At 44.7% G+C, this 23642-nt stretch overlaps 1 protein-coding gene across 4 annotated transcripts in view; it reads left to right on the forward strand.

Moving 5' to 3' along the window:
- The first annotated feature begins 501 nt into the window (after positions 1 to 501).
- Positions 502 to 23642, forward strand: part of LOC130275545 (flavin-containing monooxygenase 5-like) — a 214437-nt gene continuing 191296 nt past the window's right edge. Inside the window, exon 1 of one of the 4 annotated variants that reach the window (XM_056523611.1) lies at positions 502 to 581. The gene's annotated coding sequence lies outside the window, so the exon portion shown is untranslated. Of the gene's footprint in view, positions 582 to 5023; positions 5043 to 23642 lie in introns of those variants that run through there. The other 3 variants (XM_056523614.1, XM_056523612.1, XM_056523613.1) reach the window with 3 other exon arrangements.

Below are 23642 nucleotides of genomic sequence, written 5' to 3' on the forward strand. Positions count from 1 at the left end.
GTATGATGGCTTGTGTTTTGCACGACCGACCAGTTGTTAAATTTTTTCATCAAATATTGGAAATTTTCACCAAGAAATGATGCAAGTATCGACGAAAATTTACCACTAACATAAAGTAGAATATGTCACGAAAAAACAATCTCGGAATCAGAATGAAAGGTAAAAGCATCCCAGAGTTATTAATACTTAAAGTGACAGTGGTCAGATGTGCAAAAAATGGCTGCGTCCTGCAGTGAAAATTGGCCTGGTCCTTAAGGGGTTAAATAGGCACTGTCAGATATAAAAACGTTTGATGTGTTGTAAAGCATGTATAACCAATAGGTTTTGCAATTGGTTTCATTAGAAAATTTTCAGTGTTTCATACTGAAAAAGCCAGTCAAACAACTGCCCCTCCTTTTGGAATGCATTCAGTCCTGCTGTGTACACTGCTTCATCCTGATGTCGCTGGTCGTACTTCGTGATGTAAATAGAAGGGGAGGGGGATGGGCAGGACACAATGCAAATCGCTCTTGTGAAGAGAAGGGGGAGAGAGGCAGAAAAACATAGCAGACAGCGACATAGAGGATTTGTTTGTTTAAAAAGTAAGTGTCCCTGCATGTATGTGTGTGTGGATATATGTGTATGTGTGTATAGCATTGTGTCTATCTAATGTGTATGTGTAAGAATATATGAAGCCAGTGTGTGTGTGTGTGTAATAAAGGGGGACTACAATCATATGCCTCCAGCTGTTGCAAAACTAAAACTCCCAGCATGCCTGCACAGCCAAATGATGTGTGGGCATGCCGGGAACTGTAGTTTTGCAACAGCTGGAGGCACCCTGGTTGGGAAGCACTGGACTGAGGTGAGGGAGGGGGAGTGGTTATCACAGTGAGTACCCACCCCCCTGCTTCTGGTGGAGAAAATTAAGGTATTTCAGAAATAAAGCTAATTCTGAGAGAAATGTAGAAATGTAAATAAAAAAATTACATGTACATGATCAGGATGAGATACTGAGCAACATATAAGGCCCCTTTCACACTACAACAATTCTCCATTTTTAACCACTTAAGGACCACAAGGTGTACCTTTTGCTCCCTGGTACTTAAGGACCAAGGGCATACCTGTACGCCCGTGGGAATTTCGGTCCCCGTAGCACGCCGGAGACCGGACCGGGGTGACTGCTGATATCGATTAACAGGCACCCCGTTCAAATGCCCAGGGGGGTCATTAGACCCCCTTATGTCGGTATGAATTCACACTTGCGATTTGTGGATATTCCGGGTCATACGGGTCGGCGGGCGGCGATGTTGTGCGGCTGGCTCCCTGGATCCTACGGAAGCCGGTGAGTTGCCTAGCAACATCTGGAGGGATACAGTTTGAGACCACTATACAGTGGTCTTAACAGTAGCCCTCCAGATGTTGCAAAACTACAACTCCCAGCATGCCCAGACAGCTATTTGCTGTGGGCATGCTGGGATTTGCAGTTTTGCAACAGCTGGAGGGCAATAGTTTGGAGATCACTGTGCAGTGATCCAACTGTGGCCCTCTAGATCTTGCAAAACTACAACTCCTAACATGCCCAGACAGCTATTTGCTGTGTGGGCATGCTGGGATTTGTAGTTTTGCAACATCTGGAGGGCCACAGTTTGGAGATCACTATGTAGTGGTCTCAAACTGTAGCCCTCCGGATGTTGCAAAACTGCAAATCGCAGCATGCCCAAACAGCAAACAGCTGTCTCGGCATGCTGAGAGTTGTGGTTGCGTACCTCCAGCTGTTGTATAATTACATCTCCCAGCATACCCTTCGGCACTCAGTACATGCTGGGAGTTGTAGTTTTGCAACAGCTGGAGGCACAGCTACCTACTGAGTTAGGTAACAGAACCTAACTGAAGGTTTTCCAACCAGTTTGCCTCCAGCTGTTGCAAAAGTACAACTCCCAGCATGCACGGTCTGTCAGTACATGCTGGGAGTTGTAGTTTTGAAACATCTGGAGGTTTGCCCCCCCCCCCCATGTAAATGTACAGGGCAGGTTTACAGTAAGTTTACTGCTTCAAGTATGAGCTACGGCAAATTTTTCTCCGCAGCGCAAACTCCTAGCGGTAAACTCACTCTAAACTGCGGCCAGTGCGAATGTACCCTAAAAACACTACACTACACTGTACTACACTAACACATAATAAAGGGTAAAACACTGCATATACACCCCCCTTACACTGTTCCCCCCAATAAAAATGAAAAACTTATTGTACGGCAGTGTTTCCAAAACGGAGCCTCCAGCTGTTTCAAAACAACAACTCCCAGCATTTCCAGACAGCCACTGACTGTCCAGGCATGCTGGGAGTTTAGCAACAGCTGGAGGCACCCTGTTTGGGAATCACTGGCCTAGAATACCTCTATGTCCACCCCTATGCTATCCCTAATTTAGTCCTCAAATGCACATGGCGCTCTCTCCCTGTCGTATTTCAAGGAAACAGTTTAGGGCCACATATGGGGTATTTACGTACTTGAGAGAAATTGCACTACAAAGTTTTGGGGGGGCTTTTTCTCCTTTTACCGCTTATGAAAAGGAAAAGTTGGGATCTACACCAGCCTGTTAGTGTAATAAAATAAAATAATTTACACTAACATGCTGGTGTTGCCCTTTACTTTTTATTTTCACAAGAGGTAAAAGGAAAAAAAGACCCCCAAAATTTGTAACGCAATTTCTCCTGATTAAGGAAATACCCCATATGTGAACGTAAAATGCTCTGCGGGCGAACAACAAGGCTCAGGAGTGAGAGCACACTATGTACATTTGAGGCTTAAATTGGTGATTTGCACAGGGGTGGCTGAGTTTACAGCGGTTCTGACATAGACGCAAAAACATAAATACCCACATGTGACCCCATCTTGGAAACTACACCCCTCACGGAATGTAACAAGGGGTATAGTGAGCCTTAACACCCCACAGGTGTTTGACGAATTTTCATTAAAGTTGGATGGGAAAAAAAATAAATGTTTCACTAAAATGCTGGTGTTACCATACATTTTTCATTTTCACAAGGGAAAATAGGAAAAAAAGCCCCACAAAATTTGTAGCCCCATTTCTTCTGAGTATGGAAATACCCCATGTGTGGACGTCAAGTGCTCTGCTGGCGCACTACAATGCTTAGAAGAGGAGGAGCACCATTGAGCTTTTGGAAAGGGAATTTGTTTGGTATGAAAGTCAGGGACCAAGTGCGTTTACAAAGCCCCCCCGTGGTGTCAGAACAGTGGACCCCCCACCACATGTGCCCCTATTTTGGAAACTACACCCCTCATGGAATGTAATAAGGGGTACAGTAAGCATTTACGCGCCACAGGTGTCTGACAGTTTTTTGGAACAGTGGTCCATGAAAATGAAAAATGAAAACTGTTCCAAAGATCTGTCAAACCCCAGTGGTGTGTAAATACTCACTGCAGCCCTTATTACATTCCGTGAGGGGTGCAGTTTCCAAAATGGGGTCACATGTGTGGGGGTCCACTGTTCTGGCACCACGGGGGGCTTTGTAAACGGACTTGGCCCCTGACTTCCATTACAAACAAATTCCCTTTCCAAAAGCACAATGGCGCTCCTCCTCTTCTGAGCATTGTAGTGCCCCAGCAGAGCACTTGACGTCCACACATGGGGTATTTCCCTACTCAGAAGAAATGGGGTTACAAATTTTGGGGTTACTTTTCTCCTATTACCCCTTGTAAAAATGAAAAATTTGGGGAAAAACCGCATTTTTGTGAACATTTTTTTTTCATTTACACATCCAAATTTAACAAAAAGTCGTGAAATACTTGTGAGGTGTTAAGGCTCACTATACCCCTTGTTGCGTTCCTTGAGGGGTGTCATTTCCAAAATAGTATGCCTTGTGTTTTTTTTTGTTTTATTTTGCTGTTATGGCACCATAGGGGCTTCCTAAATGCGACATGCCCCCCAAAAACCATTTCAGCAAAATTTACTTTCCAAAAGACAAATTTGACTCCTTCTCTTCTGAGCATTGTAGTTCGCCCACAGAGCATTTTACGTCCTAATATGGGGTATTGCCATACTCAGAAGAGATGGGGTTACAAATTTGGGGGGAAGGATTTTCTCCCATTACCCTTTATAAAAATGGTAAATTTGGGGGAAAAAACTGCACTTTAGTGAAAAAATATTTTTTTCCATTTATACATCCGACTTTAATGAAAAGTCATCAAACACCTGTGGGGTGTTAAGGCTCACTGGACCCCTTGTTACGTGCCTTGAGGGGTGTAGTTTCCAAAATGGTATGCCATGTGGGGGGTTTTCTGCTGTTCTGGGACAATAGGGGCTTCCCAAATGTGACATGCCCCCCAAAAATCATTTCAGGAAAACTCACTCTCCAAAATCCCATTGTCGCTCCTTCTCTTCTGAGCCCTCTACTGCGCCTGCCGAACACTTGACATACACACATGAGGTATTTCCTTACTCGAGAGAAATTTGGTTACAAATTTTGAGAGGCTTTTTCTCCTTTTACCTCTTGTAAGAATTCAAAAACTGGGTCTACAAGAACATGCGAGTGTAAAAAATTAAGATTTTGAATTTTCTCCTTTATATTGCTGTTATTCCTGAGAAACACCTAAGGGTTAACATACTTACTAAATGTCATTTTGAATATTTTGAGTGGTGCAGTTTTTATAATGGGCTAATTTGTGGGGTATTTCTAATAGGAAGGCCCTTCAAATCCACTTCAAACCTGAACTGGTCCATGAAAAATTCCGATTTTAAAAATTTTGTGAAAAATTTGAAAATTGTTGCTGAACTTTGAAGCCCTCTGATGTCTTCCAAAAGTAAAAACATGTCAACTTTATGATGCAAACATAAAGAAGGCATATTGTATTTGTGAATCAATATAAAATTTATTTGGAATGTCTATTTTCCTTACAAGTAGAGAGTTTAAAATGCTAAATTTTCAATTTTTTCATCAAATTTTTGAATTTGTCACCAAGAAATAATGCAAGTATCGACAAAATTTTACCACTAACATGAAGTAGAATATGTCACGAAAAAACAATCTCGGAATCAGAATGAAAGGTAAAAGCATCTCAGAGTTATTAATGCTTAAAATTAAAGTGGTCAGATGTGCAATAAACACTCTGGTCCTACATTGAAAATTGGCCTGGTCCTTAAGGGGTTAAACATCCTTACGAAGTTCCGTCTGAAAACCAGCTGAAAGCAGCAGTAACAAAATCCTATACGTCCATTAGAACATCCCATTATAGTCTATGGGATTTTTCTAATAGCCGTTTTAACCCGTTACAGTCCGTTATTGATAACGGACGTTATTTTGTGACGGAAGATAGTACAGAAGAAAACAGTTCATGAACTATTTCTCCCGTTACTATCTTCCATCACAAAATAACGTCCGTTATCAATAACGGACTATAACGGGTAAAAACGGCTATTAGAAAAATCACATAGACTATAATGGGATTTTCTAACGGACGTATAGGATTTTGTTACTGCCGTTTTCAGCTGGTTTTCAGACAGAACTTAATACGGATGTTTAAAAACGGAGAATTTTTGTAGTGTGAAACAAGCCAAAAAGTTTAGTTTTTTTGAGTGATCTGACAGGTACGCTTTAAGGACTCAGACAATTTTGTTTTTACATTTTCATTTTCCTCCTCGCCTTCAAAAAATCATAACTCTTTTATATTTTCATCCACAGACTAGTATGAGGGCTTGTGTTTTGCGCGACCAGTTGCCCGTTGTAATGCCATCACTCACTTTACCATAAAATGTATGGCGCAACCAAAAAAAATACTATTTGTGTGGGGAAATTAAAAAGAAAACCGCAATTTTTGGAAGGTTTCATTTTCACGCCGTACAATTTATGGTAAAAATGACTTATGTTCTTTATTCTTTGGGTCAATACAATTAAAATGTTGCGCTTAAAAAAAATCGCAAACTGTTTAACCAAATTCGTACGTTTAAAATCCCCCTATTTTGAAGACCTACAACTTTTTCATTTTTCAGTATAATCGGCGGTATGAGGGCTCATTTTTTGCGCCGTGATCCATACTTTTTATTGATACCACATTTGCTTATATAAAACTTTTAATACATTTTTTATTACTTTTTTTGGCATAAAATGTTATAAAAAAGCAGCGGTTTTGGACTTTTTTTTTTTTACGTTCATGCTGTTCACAAAAAAACATTTTATTTTAATAGTTGGGATATTTACGCATGTGGTTATACAAAATTTGTGTATATAAAATATATTTTTTTACACTTTTTGGAGGTGAAATAGGGAAAATGGGACAATTTAAGTTTTTATTGGGGAGGTTTTTTTTTTACTTTTATTTTTACACTTTAACCTGTTGGGGACGAAGGGCGTATGCATACGCCCTTGCGTCCTGGTACTTAAGGACGAAGGGTGTATCCATACACCCGTGGGAATTTCGGTCCCCGCCGCGCACCAGGCGGGGACCGGGCCGGGGTGACTGGTGATATCTATCAGCAGGCACCCCGTGCAAATGCCCAGGGGGGTCATTAGACCCCCCCCCATGTCAGCGATCGGCGCAAATCGCAAGTGAATTCACACTTGCGATTTGCGCCAATTCCGGGTCATTACGGGTCTATGGTGACCCGGTGACCCGGAATAGAAGGGGGATCGCGGGTGTCTAAGACACCCACGATCCCCCTGTAGCGATAGGAGTGAGGTGGCACGGGTGCCACCCCTCCTATCCCTGCTATTGGTGGTCTAGACGCGACCAACAATAGCAGATCAGGGGCGGAGGGGTTTACTTTCCTTTTCCCCGTCCTGCCCTCCCACAATAGGCGGGGCAGAACGGGGAAAACGAAGAGGAGCGGCGCCGACGTCCACTTACCCCTCTGGAGGCAGCGGATCGGCGGGCGGCAAGGGTGATCTGCGGCGGCGTGCAGCAAAAGAGGATGGCTCCCGGATGAGACGGAAGCCGGTGAGTAGTTGCATAGCAACATCTAGAGGGCTACAGTCTGAGATCACTATAGTGGTCTCTAGACTGTAGCCCTCCAGATGTTGCAAAACTACAACTCCCAGCATGCCCAGACAGCTGTTTGCTGTGTGGGCATGCTGGAATTTGTAGTTTTGCAACAGCTGGAGGTCTGCAGTTTAGAGACCACTGCACAGTGATCTCTATACTGCCCTCTAGATCTTGAAAAACTACAACTCCTAGCATGCCCACACAGCTGTTTGCTGTCTGGGCATGCTGGGAGTTGTAGTTTTGCAACATCTGGAGGTCCACAGTTTGGAGATCACTGTTCAGTGGTCTCTAAATTGTAGCACTCTAGATGTTGCAAAACTACAAATTCCAGCATGCCCACACAGAAAACAGCTGTCTGGGCATGCTGGGAGTTGTAGTTGCGTACCTCCAGCTGTTGCATAACTACATCTCCCAGCATGCCCTTCTGTGATCAGTCATGCTGGGAATTGTAGTTTTGCATGCTGGGAATTTGTAGTTTGGAGGCACACTGGTTGGAAAATACTGAGTTAGGTAACAGAACCTAACTCAGTATTTTCCAACCAGTGTGCCTCTAGCTGTTTCAAAACTACAACTCCCAGCATGTACTGACAGACCGTGCATGCTGGGAGTTGTAGTTTTGCAGCAGCTGGAGGCTCACTGGTTGGAAAATACTGAGTTAGGTAACAGAACCTAACTGAAGGTTTTCCAACCAGTGTGCCTCCAGCTGTTGCAAAACTACAATTCCCAGCATGTATTGACAGACCGTGCATGCTGGGAGTTGTAGTTTTGAAACAGCTGGAGGTTCCCCCCCATGAGAACGTACAGGGTACATTCACACGGGCGGGTTTACAGCAAGTTTCCTGCTTCAAGTATGAGCAATTTCCTAGCGGGAAACTCACCGTAACCCGCCAGTGTGAATGTACCCTAAAAACACTACACTACGCTAACACCTAATAAAGAGTACAACACTACATATACACCCCCTTACACTGTCCCCCCCCATCCCCCCCCCAATAAAAATGAAAAACGTACTGTACGGCAGTGTTTCCAAAACGGAGCCTCCAGCTGTTGCAAAACAACAACTCCCAGCATTTCCGGACAGCCACTGACTGTCCAGGCATGCTGGGAGTTTAGCAACAGCTGGAGGCACCCTGTTTGGGAATCACTGGCGTAGAATACCCCTATGTCCACCCCTGTGCAATCCCTAATTTAGTCCCCAAATGCGCATGGCGCTCTCTCACTTCAGAGCCCTGTCGTATTTCAAGGAAACAGTTTAGGGCCACATATGGGGTATCTCCGTACTCAGGAGAAATTGCACTACAAATTTTGGGGGGCTTGTTCTCCTTTTACCCCTTATGAAAAGGAAAAGTTGGGGTCTACACCAGCCTGTTAGTGTAAAAAAAAAAAAAAATTTACACTAACATGTTGGTGTTGCCCTTTACTTTTTATTTTCACAAGAGGTAAAAGGAAAAAAAATTGTAACGCAATTTCTCCTGAGTACAGAAATACCCCATATGTGGACGTAAAATGCTCTGCGGACGCATAACAAGGCTCAGGAGTGAGAGCGCACCATGTACATTTGAGGCCTAAATTGGTGATTTGCACAGGGGTGGCTGATTTTACAGCGGTTCTGACATAAACCCAAAAAAATAAATACCCACATGTGATCCCATTTTGGAAACTACACCCCTCACGGAATGTAACAAGGGGTACAGTGAGCATTTACGCCCCACAAGTGTCTGACAGATTTTTGGAACAGTGATCTGTGAAAATGAAAAATGTAATTTTTTTGTTTGCACAGCCCACTGTTCCAAAAATCTGTCAAACGCCAGTAGGGTGTAAATGCTCACTGTACCCCTTATTACATTCCGTGAGGGATATAGTTTCCAAAATGGGGTCACATGTGGGGGGGTCCACTGTTCTGGCACCACGGGGGGCTTTGTAAATGCACATGGCCCCCGACTTCCATTCCAAACAAATTATCTCTCTAAAAGCTCAATGGCGCTCAATACTCAGAAGAAATGGGGTTACAAATTTTGGGGGGCATTTTCTCCTATTACCCTTTGTAAAAAAGTTAAATTTGGGGAAAAACCAGCATTTTAGTGGAAAAATATTTTTTTTCATTTACACATCCGACTTTAACAAAAAGTTGTCAAACACCTGTGGGGTGTTAAGGCTCACCGTACCCATTGTTACGTTCCTTGAGGGGTGTCGTTTCCATAATAGTGTGCGATGTTGTTTTTTTTGCTGTCCTGGCACCATAGGGGCTTCCTAAATGTGACATGCCCCCCAAAAACCATTTCAGAAAAACTCACTCTCCTAAATCCCATTGTTGCTCCTTCGCTTCTGAGCCCTCTACTGCACCCACAGATAACTTGACATACACATATGAAGTATTTTCTTACTCGAGAGAAATTGGGTTACAAATTTTGAGAGGATTTTTTTCCTTTTACCCCTTGTAAAAATTCAAAAACTGGGTCTACAAGAACATGGGAGTGTAAAAAAATGAAGATTTTGAAATTTCTCCTTCACTTTGCTGCTATTCCTGTGAAACACCTAAAGGGTTAACACACTGACTGAATGTCATTTTTAATACTTTGAGGGGTGCAGTTTTTATAATGGGGTCATTTATGGGGTATTTCTAACCAGAAGACCCTTCAAATCCACTTCAAACCTGAACTGGTCCCTGAAAAATTCTGATTTTGAAAATTTTGGGAAAAATTGGAAAATTGTTGCTGAACTTTGAAGCCCTCTGGTGTCTTCCAAAAGTAAAAACTCATCAATTTTATGATGCAAACATAAAGTAGACATATTGTATATGTGAATCAATATATAATTTATTTGGAATATCCATATTCCTTATAAGCAGAGAGCTTCAAAGTTAGAAAAATGCAAAATTTTCAAATTTTTCATGAAATTTTTGAAATTTTCACCAAGAAAGGATGCAAGTATCGCCGAAAATTTACCACTAACATAAAGTAGAATATGTCACGAAAAAACAATCTCGAAATCAAATTTATAAGTAAAAGCATCCCAGAGAAATTAATGCTTAAAGTGACAGTGGTCAGATTTGCAAAAAATGCTCCGGTCCTTAGGGTCATAATGGGCTCCGTCCCCAAGGGGTTAATAGTCCCCATAGGGGACTATTTATAGCAATCATTCAATTGCTAATTGTAACGGTGACAGGGTAGCAGCGCTCTCAGTCAGCAGAGCCGACCGGTGCGCTGCAAGCAGAGTAATGCCGCGAGCGCTCCGGGGAAGCAGCGGGACCCGGAGCGCACGCGGCGTTACTCTGCTTGCAGCGCTCCGGTCGGCGCTGCTGACCGAGGGCGCTGCTACCCTGTCACCAGAGGGGATGCAATCCGTGGGACGGGACGTGCCCGTTCACGGATCGCATCCCATGTCCCTTCTCACCCGCTCCGTCCTTCCTCTGTCCCTGCCCGGCGCGCACGGCCCCGCTCTCTAGGGCGCGCGCCGGCTCTCTGAAATTTAAAGGGCCAGTGCACCACTAATTGGTGCCTGGCCCAATCTAGTCCAATCACTGTTTCCCCTATAAAACATCACTTCCCCTTCCTGTCCCTGCCGGATCTTGTTGCCTAGTGCCTAGTGAAAGCGTTCCAATGTGTCCTTGCCTGTGTTTCCAGAATCTCTGCTGTTGCCCCTGACTACGAACCTTGCCGCCTGCCCTGACCTTTCTGCTACGTCTGACCTTGCCTTGCCTTGTCCTTTTGTACCGCGCCATCTCAGCCGCCAGAGAGGTTGAGTCGCTACTGGGAGGAACGACCTGGGGGTTACCTGCCGCAGCAGGTCCATCCCGCTTTGCGGCGGGCTCTGGTGAATACCAGTAACCCCTTAGACTCCGTTCCCCTGGTACGGCCCACGCCATCACCTCTCTGGTACAGAGGATCCACTTCCAGTGTCCTCACCCTCCGCCAACCCGGATCCTGACAGTAGATCCGGCCATGGATTCCGCTGAGGTGCCGCTACCTAGCCTTGGAGACCTTTCCTCCGTTGTGGCCCAACAGTCTCAACAAGTAGTCTAACAAGGACATCAGTTGTCACAACTGACTGCAATGGTTCAGCAACTTCTGCCTCTACAGCCATCTTCTCCGCCAATTCCTCAACTGCAAGCTGCCGCTTCCAGCACCAGAGTCCGTCTTTCTCTTCCGGATAAGTTTGATGGGGACTCTAAGTTGTGCCGTGGCTTCCTGACCAAATGTTCTCTGCACTTGGAGCTATTGGCTGACCAGTTTCCCACGGAACGGTCTAAGGTGGCATTCGTGGTCAGCTTATTCTCTGGAAAGGCGTTGTCTTGGGCCACTCCGCTTTGGGACCGCAACGATCCTGCCAAGGCTTCAGTCCAAACCTTCTTCTCAGAAATACGCTCTGTTTTTGAGGAACCAGCCCGGGTTTCTTCTGCCGAGACGGCCTTGTTGAATCTTGTTCAAGGAAACTCTACAGTGGGCGATTACGCCATTCAGTTCCGGACTCTTGCCTCAGAATTAGCCTGGAATAATGAGGCTCTCTGCGCGACCTTCAAGAAGGGTTTATCCAGCCACATCATAGATGTTCTGGCCGTACGAGAGATACCCTCAACTCTGTCTGAACTAATCCATTTGGCCACCCGCATTGATATGCGTTTTTCAGAAAGGCGACAGGAGCTACGCCAAGAAAAGGATCTCGTTCACACGCTGCAACCTGTGATTGTGCCTTCCGCCGAGGAGGCTATGCAAGTGGATCGGTCTCGTCTGACCCAATTTGAGAGGACTCGCCGCAGGAATGAGAACCTTTGCCTTTACTGTGCGAGCTCCGAGCATTTCCTGAAGGACTGTCCTATTCGTCCTCCGCGTCTGGAAAGACGCACGCACCTAGTAAACGTGGGAGAGGCGTTACTGGGTGTGGATTCTACCTCTCCACGCTTAACTATTCCTGTTCTGATTTCTTTGCCTGCTAAATCTGTCTTTCATGCCGTGGCCTTTCTGGACTCAGGTTCAACAGGTAACTTCATTGAGGCCTCATTAGTCAACAGATTCAACATCCCTGTGACCCGTCTCGACAAGCCTCTCTTCATTTCTTCTGTCAGCGGAGAGAATCTGGACTGTACCGTGTGCTATCGCACTGTGCCCTTGCGCATGAACGTAGGTGTCCTCCATCATGAGGAGATTTAATTTTTTGTGCTTCCCAACTGTACTTCTCAAGTTTTACTAGGCTTGCCTTGGCTCCAGCTCCACTCTCCTACTCTCGACTGGTCTTCTGGGGACATTAGAAGTTGGGGTCCTACCTGTCACCTGCGATGCCTTAAGACCTTACCCATCAGTCAAGTAACCATCACTTCTTCTCTGCCAGGCCTGCCTAAGGCCTACCAGGACTTTTCCGATGTTTTTTGTAAAAAGCAAGCAGAGGTCTTACCTCCACACAAACCCTTTGACTGCCCTATTGACTTGCTTCCTGGTACTTCTCTACCGCGTGGCAGGATTTATCCGCTCTCTGCCCCAGAGACCCAAGCCATGTCAGAGTATATTCAAGAAAATAAAAAAAAAGGATTTATCAGAAAGTCTTCATCTCCTGCTGTAGCAGGATTCTTCTTCGTTGCTAAGAAAGATGGAACCCTACGCCCATGCATCGATTACCGTGGTTTAAATAAAATTACCGTTAAGAACCCTTACACACTTCCCCTTATCTCTGAATTGTTTGACCATCTGCGGGGAGCGAAAATTTTTACCAAACTCGATCTAAGAAGGGCTTATAATCTTATCCGTATACGTGAAGGAGACGAGTGGAAAACTGCATTCAACACCCGTGACGGACATTTTGAGTATCTTGTCATGCCTTTCGGCCTTTGCAACGCCCCAGCAGTTTTCCAGGACTTTGTCAATGAGATTTTTCGTGACTTGCTATATACTTGTGTAGTGGTCTACCTGGATGACATTCTTATTTTTTCTTCTAACCCTGAGGAACATCGCCTCCATGTCCGTCAGGTGTTACAGCGCCTACGCAAAAATCACCTTTACGCTAAGATAGAAAAGTGTCTCTTTGAACGCAGTAGTCTACCTTTCTTGGGTTACATTGTGTCCAGCCAAGGCCTTCAAATGGATCCTGTCAAACTCTCTGTGGTTCTGGATTGGCCACGCCCCTCTGGATTGCGAGCTATCCAACGCTTCCTCGGGTTCGCTAATTACTATCGTCAATTTATTCCCCACTTCTCCACCATCGTTGCACCTATTGTAGCATTGACCAAAAAAGACGCGAACCCGAGGTCCTGGCCATCTATGGCGGAGGAGTCCTTTAATCTGTTCAAGGCTGCCTTCGCTTCTGCACCTGTCCAGGCCTGACCCCTCAAAGGCTTTTATCCTTGAAGTAGATGCTTCTTCTGTTGGTGCCGGTGCCGTTTTAACTCAAAAGACCACTACCGGGAAAAATCGCACGTGTGGCTTTTTCTCCAAGACCTTCTCTCCTGCAGAAAAAATTTATTCGATTGGAGATCGTGAGCTTTTAGCTATTAAATTGGCACTCGAGGAATGGAGACATCTTTTAAAAGGGTCCCTGCATCCCATCATCATTTACACGGACCATAAAAATTTATCGTATCTCCAGACTGCCCAGCGATTAAATCCTCGCCAAACTAGATGGACATTGTTTTTTGCCCGCTTCAATTTTGAAATTCATTTTCGTCCAGCTGACAAGAACGTTAGAGCTGACGCACTATCACGTTCCACCAATGTTTCCGAATCTGAAGCCCCTCCACAGCACATCATACCTCCTGAGTGTCTCATCTCCTCCGCTCCTACCACTCTTGTGCAAGTTCCTCCAGGGAAGACCTTTGTACCTCCACGCCTTCGCCACAAAATTCTTAAATGGGGTCATTCTTCTCTTTTGGCTGGACATGCTGGTGTCAAGAAGTCGGAGCAGTTGATTTCCAGACACTATTGGTGGCCCACCTTGCCGAAGGATGTGACTGATTTTGTTCGGGCTTGTACTACCTGTGCCCGTGACAAGACTCCACGCCAGAAGCTGGCAGGTCTCCTCCTTCCTTTACCTGTACCTGAACAGCCATGGTCCCATATTGGTATGGACTTCATCACCGATCTGCCACCTTCCCGCAATAATACAGTCATCTGGGTGGTCGTTGATTGTTTTTCTAAAATGGCTCATTTTGTTCCTCTGCCGAGTCTTCCTTCTGCGCCTCAATTGGCGAAACAATTTTTTCTTCATATTTTTTGATTCCACGGGCTTCCCACGCACATCGTCTCAGACAGAGGCGACCAGTTTGTTTCTAAATTTTGGAGGGCTCTCTGCAGTCAATTAAAAATCAAACAAAATTTTTCTTCTGCTTACCACCCTCAATCCAATGGTCAAGTGGAAAGAGTAAATCAGATACTTGGTGACTACCTGTGACATTTTGTATCCTCTCGCCAAGACGATTGGGTGGACCTCTTGCCCTGGGCTGAGTTTTCGTACAATTTTAAAAACTCTGAGTCTTCTTCCAAATCCCCATTTTTTGTGGTGTACGGCCGTCACCCGCTTCCCCCCCTCCCTATCCCCACTTCCTCTGGGGTTCCTGCCGTTGATGAATTGACGCAAGATTTTTCTTCCATTTTTGTCGTGAGACTCAAAATTCGCTTCTACTGGCCTCATCTCAAATGAAGGTGCATGCTGATAAAAAGAGAAGGGTTCCTCCGGTATTTTCCCCCGGTGACAAGGTATGGCTTTCTCCTAAGTATATTCGATTCCGTGTACCCAGTTACAAGTTGGGCCCCCGATTTTTAGGGCCTTTCAAAGTCAAAAAACAAATCAACCCTGTCTCTTACCAACTTCATCTGCCCCCCCTCTCTCCGTATTCCTAACTCCTTCCATGTCTCTCTACTCAAACCTGCTGTTCTTAACCGCTATTCTCCCAAAGTCATTCTTCCTGCTCCTGTCTCTGGATCCTCTGATATCTTCTCTGTGAAAGAGATCCTCGCCTCCAGGGTTGTCTGAGGTAAAAGATTTTTTCTCGTTGATTGGGAGAATTGTGGCCCCGAAGAGAGGTCCTGGGAACCCGAGATCAATATCCTTGATAAGGAACTTATTCATAGATTTCTGGGTTCCAAAAAGAAGGGGAGACCCAAGGGGGGGGGGGATGGGTACTGTAACGCCGAACGCTCCGGGTCCCGCTGCTTCCCCGGAGCGCTCGCGGCGTTACTCTGCTTGCAGCGCTCCGGTCGGCGCTGCTGACCGAGAGCACTGCTACCCTGTCACCGGAGGGGATGCGATCCATTGGACGGGACGTGCCCGTTCACGGATCGCATCCCATGTCCCTTCTCACCCGCTCCGTCCTTCCTCTGTCCCTGCCCGGCGCGCGCGGTCCCGCTCTCTAGGGCGCGCGCGCCGGCTCTCTGAAATTTAAAGGGCCAGTGCACCACTAATTGGTGCCTGGCCCAATCTAGTCCAATCACTGTTTCCCCTATAAAACATCACTTCCCCTTCCTGTCCCTGCCGGATCTTGTTGCCTAGTGCCTAGTGAAAGCATTCCAGTGTGTCCTTGCCTGTGTTTCCAGAATCTCTGCTGTTGCCCCTGACTACGAACCTTGCCGCCTGCCCTGACCTTTCTGCTACGTCTGACTTTGCCTTGCCTTGTCCTTTTGTACCGCGCCATCTCAGCCGCCAGAGAGGTTGAGTCGCTACTGGGAGGAACGACCTGGGGGTTACCTGCCGCAGCAAGTCCATCCCGCTTTGCGGCGGGCTCTGGTGAATACCAGTAACCCCTTAGACTCCATTCCCCTGGTACGGCCCATGCCATCACCTCTCTGGTACAGAGGATCCACTTCCAGTGTCCTCACCCTCCGCCAACCCGGATCCTGACACTAATACTGTTCAGTGCTATGCATAGGACATAGCACTGATCAGTATTATCGGTCATCTTCTGCTCTGGTCTGCTCGATCGCAGACCAGAGTAGAAGACCCGTGGAAGGCAGCGGAGGCAGGTTAGGGAACCTCCGTCTGCCATTCTGGATGACCACAATGCTGCAGCTGTCGTGTTCTGTATTGATTATGGCATCTGAGGGGTTAAGTTTTTTCTTGTTACTTGTTGAAATACCTTTAATATGGCTGCTACATGTTTGCAGTAAATAAAGAAATGCACTATAATGCTCACCTCCTGTCTTTCATAAAATCTGTATTTTCTGTCACCAAGGATAGAAAAATTTCCAATTTTATGGGCAAGACAGGAGGCCTCGCATTATAGTGCATGCTCAAAGCTTTAAACTATAATATATAATATGATAAAGATATACAATAATAACATGTTATAGAAGAGAAATGAAACATGATGTTCAGGTCTGAAATAAAAAGATTTGAAAGTGGATTCAGATGACCAATTGAGTAAATCTTTGAGTAAATCTGATAATGATTCTCTGGATTGAATGAGTTTAGTGTACACTGCACTTCTAGTAGAATGTGCTCCAAATTTCGATATATCAATATTAGCCATGGACATGACTGATCTGATCCATCTGGCTAGAGTCGCAGAAGAGACAGGTAAGTGTGGCTTACAATAAGAAATGAGAAGTTGAGAGTGAGAAGGATGACGGATAGATTCTGTTGTGGCTTCATAAGAAAGTAGACAACAGACAACACAAAGTTTGTCATTATGAGGGAAAGAAGGATAAAAGACTTGATGGATATTAGTTTTTGTTCGTCTATGTATAGAAAAAGAGACTCCTTGAGGAGAGAATTGTCTGTGCGAAATATCAAGGGCTTTGACATCCGAAATTCTTTTTATAGAAATGAGGCAGAGCAAAGTAGTAAGTTTGAAGGATAAAAGTTTCAGAGATAAGGAATCATTATCCTCCCAACTCACAAATAGATCAAGAAGAAGGTTAACGTCCCAAGTAGACTGGAATTTAGGAGCGAGAGGATGTCTAAAACGAATTCCTTTAAGTAGTTTACAAATTAAAGGGTGTTTCCTGACGGGAAAGGAATTAACTGGAGCATGGTAAAAAGATATGGCCGAATGATAAAGATTTCTAGTGCGGTATCCCTTTCCCGATTCAAAAGATGTTGATAGATAATTCAAGATGTGAGGGATAGGTGCAGATATAGTAGGGATCAAAAGTTTGGGCACCCCAGGTAAACATTTGTATTAATGTGCATAAAGAAGCAAAGGAAAGATGGAAAAATCTCCAAAAGGCATCAAATTACAGATTAGACATTCTTATAATATGTCAACAAAAGTTAGATTTTATTTTCATCATTTACACTTTCAAAATAACAGAAAACAAAAAAAATGGTGTCTGCAAAAGTTTGGGCACCCCGCAGAGTTAATATCTTGTACTGCCCCCTTTGGCAAGTATCACAGCTTGTTAACGCTTTTTGTAGCCAGCCAAGAGTCTTTCAATTCTTGTTTGAAGTATCTTTGACCATTCTTCCTTACAAAAGTCTTCCAGTTCTTTGAGATTTCTGGGCTGTCTGTCACGCACTGCTCTTTTAAGGTTTATCCATAGATTTTCAATTATGTTGAGGTCAGGAGATTGTGAAGGCCATGGTATAACCTTCAGTTTACACCTCTTGATGTAATCCCCCATGGATTTTGAGGTGTATTTAGGATCATTATCCATTTGTATAAGCCATCCTCTTTTTAACTTCAGCTTTTTCACAGATGGCATCAAGTTAGCATCCAAAATTTGCTGACATTTTATTGAATCAATTTTTCCTTCTACTTGTGAGATGTTCAATTTTAACCTCATCGGTCCACAGAACTTGTTTCCAAAATGCATCAGGCTTGTCTCTATGTTCGTTTGCAAAGTTCAAACGCTGATTTTTGTGGTGAGGACGTAGAAGAGGTTTTCTTCTTATGAATCTTCCATGTAGACCATTTTTGTACAAGTATCTCTTTATAGTGAAATTGTGTACCACAACTCCAGTGTCTGTCAGATCTTTCTGAAGGGATTGTGCAGTCAAACGTGGGTTTTGAATTGTTTTTCTCACAATCCTGCGAGCTGTTCTGTCTGATATTTTTCTTGGTCTTCCAGATCTTGCTTTAACTTCCACTTATCCTGATGACTGCCATTTCTTAATTACATTCCGAACAGAGGATATTGACATCTGAAAACGTTTTGCTTGGCTTCTTTATGCACAATAATACAATTTTTTAGCTTGGGTGCCAAACTTTTGATCCCCACTGTAAGGGATCCAAGTCCTGATGTGTGCACCAATCAACCCAAAGTTTCCAGGCTGATCTGTTAGCAATCCTGGTACCTGGGGCCCAAGCGTCAGAGAGAATGTCTCTAGTTGTTTGAGAAAATTCTGTCTCTGGGGATGTTGTCCCGAAATCAACCATGCTACCAAAGGAAGTTGATGCAAAATTATCAACGGATGCAGGGTTTCTAACACGAGATCCTGAAAGAGAGGGAGGATTCTCGGGAAATCGATCACCATCCCTAGAATCTGAGGAAACCATGGTTGGGAAGGCCACCATGGAGTGATCAGGACTAGGGTTGCTTTCTGGATGGAGACTTGAGCTAAAAGTCTGGGAATTAGAGTGAATGGAGGAAAGGCATAAAGTGTTTTTTGTGGCCAAAGTTGAAGGAGGGCATCTGTCCCTGATGACTCCGGATCTGGGCGCCAACTGAAGAACAATGGGAGTTGGTGGTTGAGTCTGGAAGCAAAAAGGTCCAGATGGAAGGGAGAGACCCCAAACATGATGAATTTGTTGGAAAACAAGATTTAATTTCCAATTGCTGGAATCTATTAGATAACAGAAATTCCAATTGGCTATTGTGTTGTAAAGACCAGGATTATATTTGGCTTTGAGAGTAATGTCTCTGTCCAGACAGAAGTGTCACAGATCCTTGGCAATATTGGACAACATGGAGGATTTTGTTCCTCCCAGGCGGTTGATATATTGAACCGCTAAAATATCGTCCATGCGTAATAAGATGCATTGATGAAGGTTGTCTTTTGCAAAGCTCTTCAGGGCAAAAAATCCCGCTAGAAGCTCCAAACAATTGATATATAATTGAGCTTCCAGGGTAGACCATTTGCCTCCGGTAGAAAGAGAGCCACAACGAGCTCCCCAACCAAGGAGACTCGCATCTGATTCTAAAATTAAATCTGGAATGGAATTGCAAATCGCTTTTCCGTTCCATTCTTTAATGTGTTGGAGCCACCACAATAGTTCCTCCTTTACTTCTGGGGACAGAAGAACTTAGTCCGAATATCCAAGGCCTTCCTTTAGGTGTTGGATCTTCAGACGTTGAAGGGCCCGATAATGTAATGGGGCTGGAAAAATTGCCTGAATGGATGCAGATAAGAGTCCCACAATACGAGCTATAGAGCGAAGGGAGATTAGATTATTGTTGATAAGTGAACAAATTTCTTTGTGGATTGCTTTTAGTTTCTTCATAGGGGGACTCAGTTGAGCTGATCGAGTATGGATCAGAAATCCCCAAAATTCCAACTCTTGAGAAGGAATAAGATTCAATTTGTTGTAATTGATCATAAAACCCAAATGATTCAGAAGTTAGAGTCCATTCCATATGGAGATAGGCTTGTTTGATTGAATTGGCCATGATGAGGATGTCTTCCAAATATATTATGAGATGAACACCTCGGGAACGTAATAGAGCCACCACTGGTTTCATCAGCTTGGTGAAACACCTGGTGGCTGATGAAAGTCCGAAAGGAAGGCAAGTGAATTGCCATTTCTTGTTCCAAATTAATTGGAGAAAAGACTGGCATGATGGATGGATCGGAACTGTAAGATATGCGTCTTTTAAGTCGATTTTTATTAACCAATCGTTTTGGAGAAAAATATCTCTGAGGAGATGGATGCCTTCCATCTTGAAGTGACGGTAATATATAAAATTGTTTAGTATTTTTAAATTTATTACCGGACGGTAACCTGCATCCTTCTTTTTCACAAAAATGAGGTTGCTGACAAAGCCTGGGGAATTTACAGGGACTGGAATAATGGCCCTCTTGGAGTAAAGGTCCTTTATTTCCATATGTATCAAAATGTGATCTTCTTTTGAGAAATGGATGGGGTGAGGAATCTCTGTCTGTATAGGAATGGATACAAACTCTATTTGGTAACCTTTCACAGTATTGAAAATCCAGTGATTGAAAGAAATCCCAACCCAAGACTGGGAAAAATGTAGGAGTCTTCCGCCCACTGGAAGATGGGAATAAAATAGGAAGGGGAATCTTACCTTGGGATCTGGAACGTGTGTAGCCCCATTGTCCTCTCGTCCTCCATGGTCGTCCCAGGTAGGGGAAGAAGCGTTGTGGTTGGTGCTGGGGAGGTGGCATATGGAAAGATGTTCTATCCGTTTGGTAGGTGGGGCCTCGGTATTGAGCTCTGAATTGGGAATTGTGGCTGGGAAAACGACCCCTGCTTCTCCCAGCCCTGCCAAAAAATGTTGAGGGGAATACTGTTTGAGGGAAGTCTGGTCTGTATCTAAGGAAGAGGATAAGCCCACCTATTTCTTTGATAAATTGTTCTCCAAAGAGAAAACCTTCAGTTAGTAGGAGAGGAAGGTTGAGTAGAGGTCAAATGTGTTAATTGCTGATCTAGCTTTAATAGAATGGAACGTCTCCTCTCAATACAGAATGCTTCATTTACATTTCCAAAGAGGCATATAGCTCTTTGTGCCCAACACCTAAGGGTGTTGATATCGATAGGAGTGCCAGTGTTAAAGGGAACCTTAGCCATATTCGTAATTTTTGTTAAGGGACCCAATAAGTCCAAGAACTTATCTTGATAGAAGTAAAAAAACAAAAAAGAACCGAAAGGCAGCACCTCGTGTATTACCCTCAGAAGGTAGGGATTCAAACAATAATGTGGAGTATAACACCCGGAGTTATGGTCTGGGTGGCCGCTCACTTTAATGTGGAAATAATGCGCATATCACCCCTTGGGGGTACTCAGATTGTAGGATCAGCTGCTCAGCCTGATGGTCGCAGGAGGGGGCAACCCGTCCTGAGGAAACCGGAACAATAGTAGAAAAGAAGAGACCACTGGAACGGCGCTGCTTCATCCAAAATATTCAGAGTCACAAAGAGGATATTATCCAAAGGCTTTTATTCAGTTTACAGGAATACAAGGTTATGACGCGTTTCAGGGCATGTTACCCCTTCCTCAGATGACCTGAGGTCGTCTGAGGAAGGGGTAACATGCCCGAAACTCGTCATAACCTTGTATTCCTGTAAACTGAATAAAGGCCTTTGGATAATATCCTCTTTGTGACTCTGAATATTTTGGATGAAGCAGCACTTGGTTCCAGTGGTCTCTTCTTTTCTACTACTGTTCCAAGAACTTATCTTGGCATGTTTAAAATTTTTTACCCGATTTCTGAATATATTTTACTAAAATTAGGTCCAATTCGGGTGTTTGCGCAGCATTAAGGGATAGGGTAGGTCTTGGTCATTCTGCCTGGAGTTTACTCCTGGATTTATTATCTAGGCTATTCCTAATCCAGTAGGATATAAATCTTTCTACGGGGTCCATTCCCCAGATCTGGGATGTTTGATCTGGGGAGAGTCAAAGAAGGGAATTCCTTGTCCGTCAAGGATAGTAGATTCTGAAATAGTGTTTGAACTATCAAAATACGTATCATCACCCTCGGAAAGCTCAGGAATATGTGAGGGGTCATTATCATCCGACATGTCGGAGTAATTATCATCATTATCATTTTCGTCCTCATCATCATTCATATTATTATCATTATAATAGTCCCCAGTGTTTGAGGTAATGACATGGTTAACCCGTGTATCTTATGTCTCCTCCCGGGTAGAGGGTCCTGGAAGCGGTTGTTCAGCATCATAATTATGGCTGCTTATGGAAGGCAAGCCAATATTTATTTCCAAACCTCTTTCATTAGCTACAATTTCCTGTGCTTCTTAGAAGAGAGGTTGTCATGAGATGAATGCCTCTTTTTACATTAGGATTTTTTGGCTTGCATAGCCTGGTGTGCTTTTTGTGCAGAAGTGTGCAAAATCGCCATAGCAACAGACTTAGCTATGGATTTGTGCATTGCAGCCATAGCGTTATTAATAGCTGAGTGAACAGACCTAGGAACAGAATGGTCCACTAATAATTGAATTTGATCATTAGACATAGACTCAGCATTAGAGGTCTTCATAGTTTGTTCAGAAGACATTTTTAACTTACTCTAAAAAGTCTATAATTAGAAATGAGCGAACTTGTAAAAAATTCGATTCGGCCGATTTACCGAATTTTCCGAAAAAGTTTGTTTCGATCCGAATTTTTTTGCGGCGAATCTATATTAAAAAAAGACTATTTCTAGCCTACATACAGCCTCTATAGGGGTATAGAATACTTTGTTGTGTTCTAAAACGCATATGGAGAGTACTGGGGTAGTGAAATAATACTGTTATTCAGAATAACATGTAGATAACTGGCATCGCTTTTAGAATCACTGCCGCACAGCAGCACAATGACAGAGCCTGGTGGTGGCATCAGGGTCAGAAGACCATATAGTGACTCAATGACAGCGTGGAGGTGTTGGCAGCATGAGGAGATCATTTAGTGGCTGAATGGCACAGCATGGAGGTGTTGGCAGCATGAGGACACCATATAGTGGCTGAATGACACAGCTTGGATGAGGCTGAAGCATGAGGACACCATATAGTGGCTGAATGACACAGCGTGGAGGTGTTGGCAGCATGAAGAGACCATATAGTGGCTGAATGGCACAGCGTGGAGGTGTTGGCAGCATGAGGACACCATATAGTGGCTGAATGACACAGCTTGGATGAGGCTGAAGCATGAGGACACCATATAGTGGCTGAATGACACAGCGTGGAGATGTTGGCAGCATGAAGAGACCATATATGTCACGATGCCGGCTGGCAGGTAGTGGATCCTCTGTGCCAGAGAGGGATTGGCGTGGACCGTGCTAGTGGATCGGTTCTAAGTCACTACTGGTTTTCACCAGAGCCCGCCGCAAAGCGGGATGGTCTTGCTGCGGCGGTAGTGACCAGGTCGTATCCACTAGCAACGGCTCAACCTCTCTGACTGCTGAAGATAGGCGCGGTACAAGGGAGTAGACAGAAGCAAGGTCGGACGTAGCAGAAGGTCGGGGCAGGCAGCAAGGATCGTAGTCGGGGGCAACGGCAGGAGGTCTGGAACACAGGCTAGGAACACACAAGGAAACGCTTTCACTGGCACAATGGCAACAAGATCCGGCGAGGGAGTGAAGGGGAAGTGAGGTATAAATAGGGAGTGCACAGGTGAACACACTAATTGGAACCACTGCGCCAATCAGCGGCGCAGTGGCCCTTTAAATCGCAGAGACCCGGCGCGCGCGCGCCCTAGGGAGCGGGGCCGCGCGCGCCGGGACAGGACAGACGGAGAGCGAGTCAGGTACGGGAGCCGGAATGCGCATCGCGAGCGGGCGCTACCCGCATCGCGAATCGCATCCCGGCTGGAGACGGTATCGCGGCGCACCGGGTCAGTGGAGCTGCCCGGATCGCTGCGGTAGCGAGAGAGAAGCGAGCGCTCCGGGGAGGAGCGGGGACCCGGAGCGCTCGGCGTAACAATATAGTGGCTGAATGGCACAGCGTGGAGGTGTTGGCAGCATGAGGAGACCATATAATGGCTGAATGACACAGTGTGCACATGTTGGCAGCATGAGGAGACCATATAGTGGCTGAATGACACAACGTGGAGGTGTTGGCAGCATGAGGAGAC

This window comes from Hyla sarda, chromosome 6 (genome assembly GCF_029499605.1).
Source record: "Hyla sarda isolate aHylSar1 chromosome 6, aHylSar1.hap1, whole genome shotgun sequence".
In the NCBI taxonomy this organism is placed as follows: Eukaryota; Metazoa; Chordata; class Amphibia; order Anura; family Hylidae; genus Hyla; species Hyla sarda.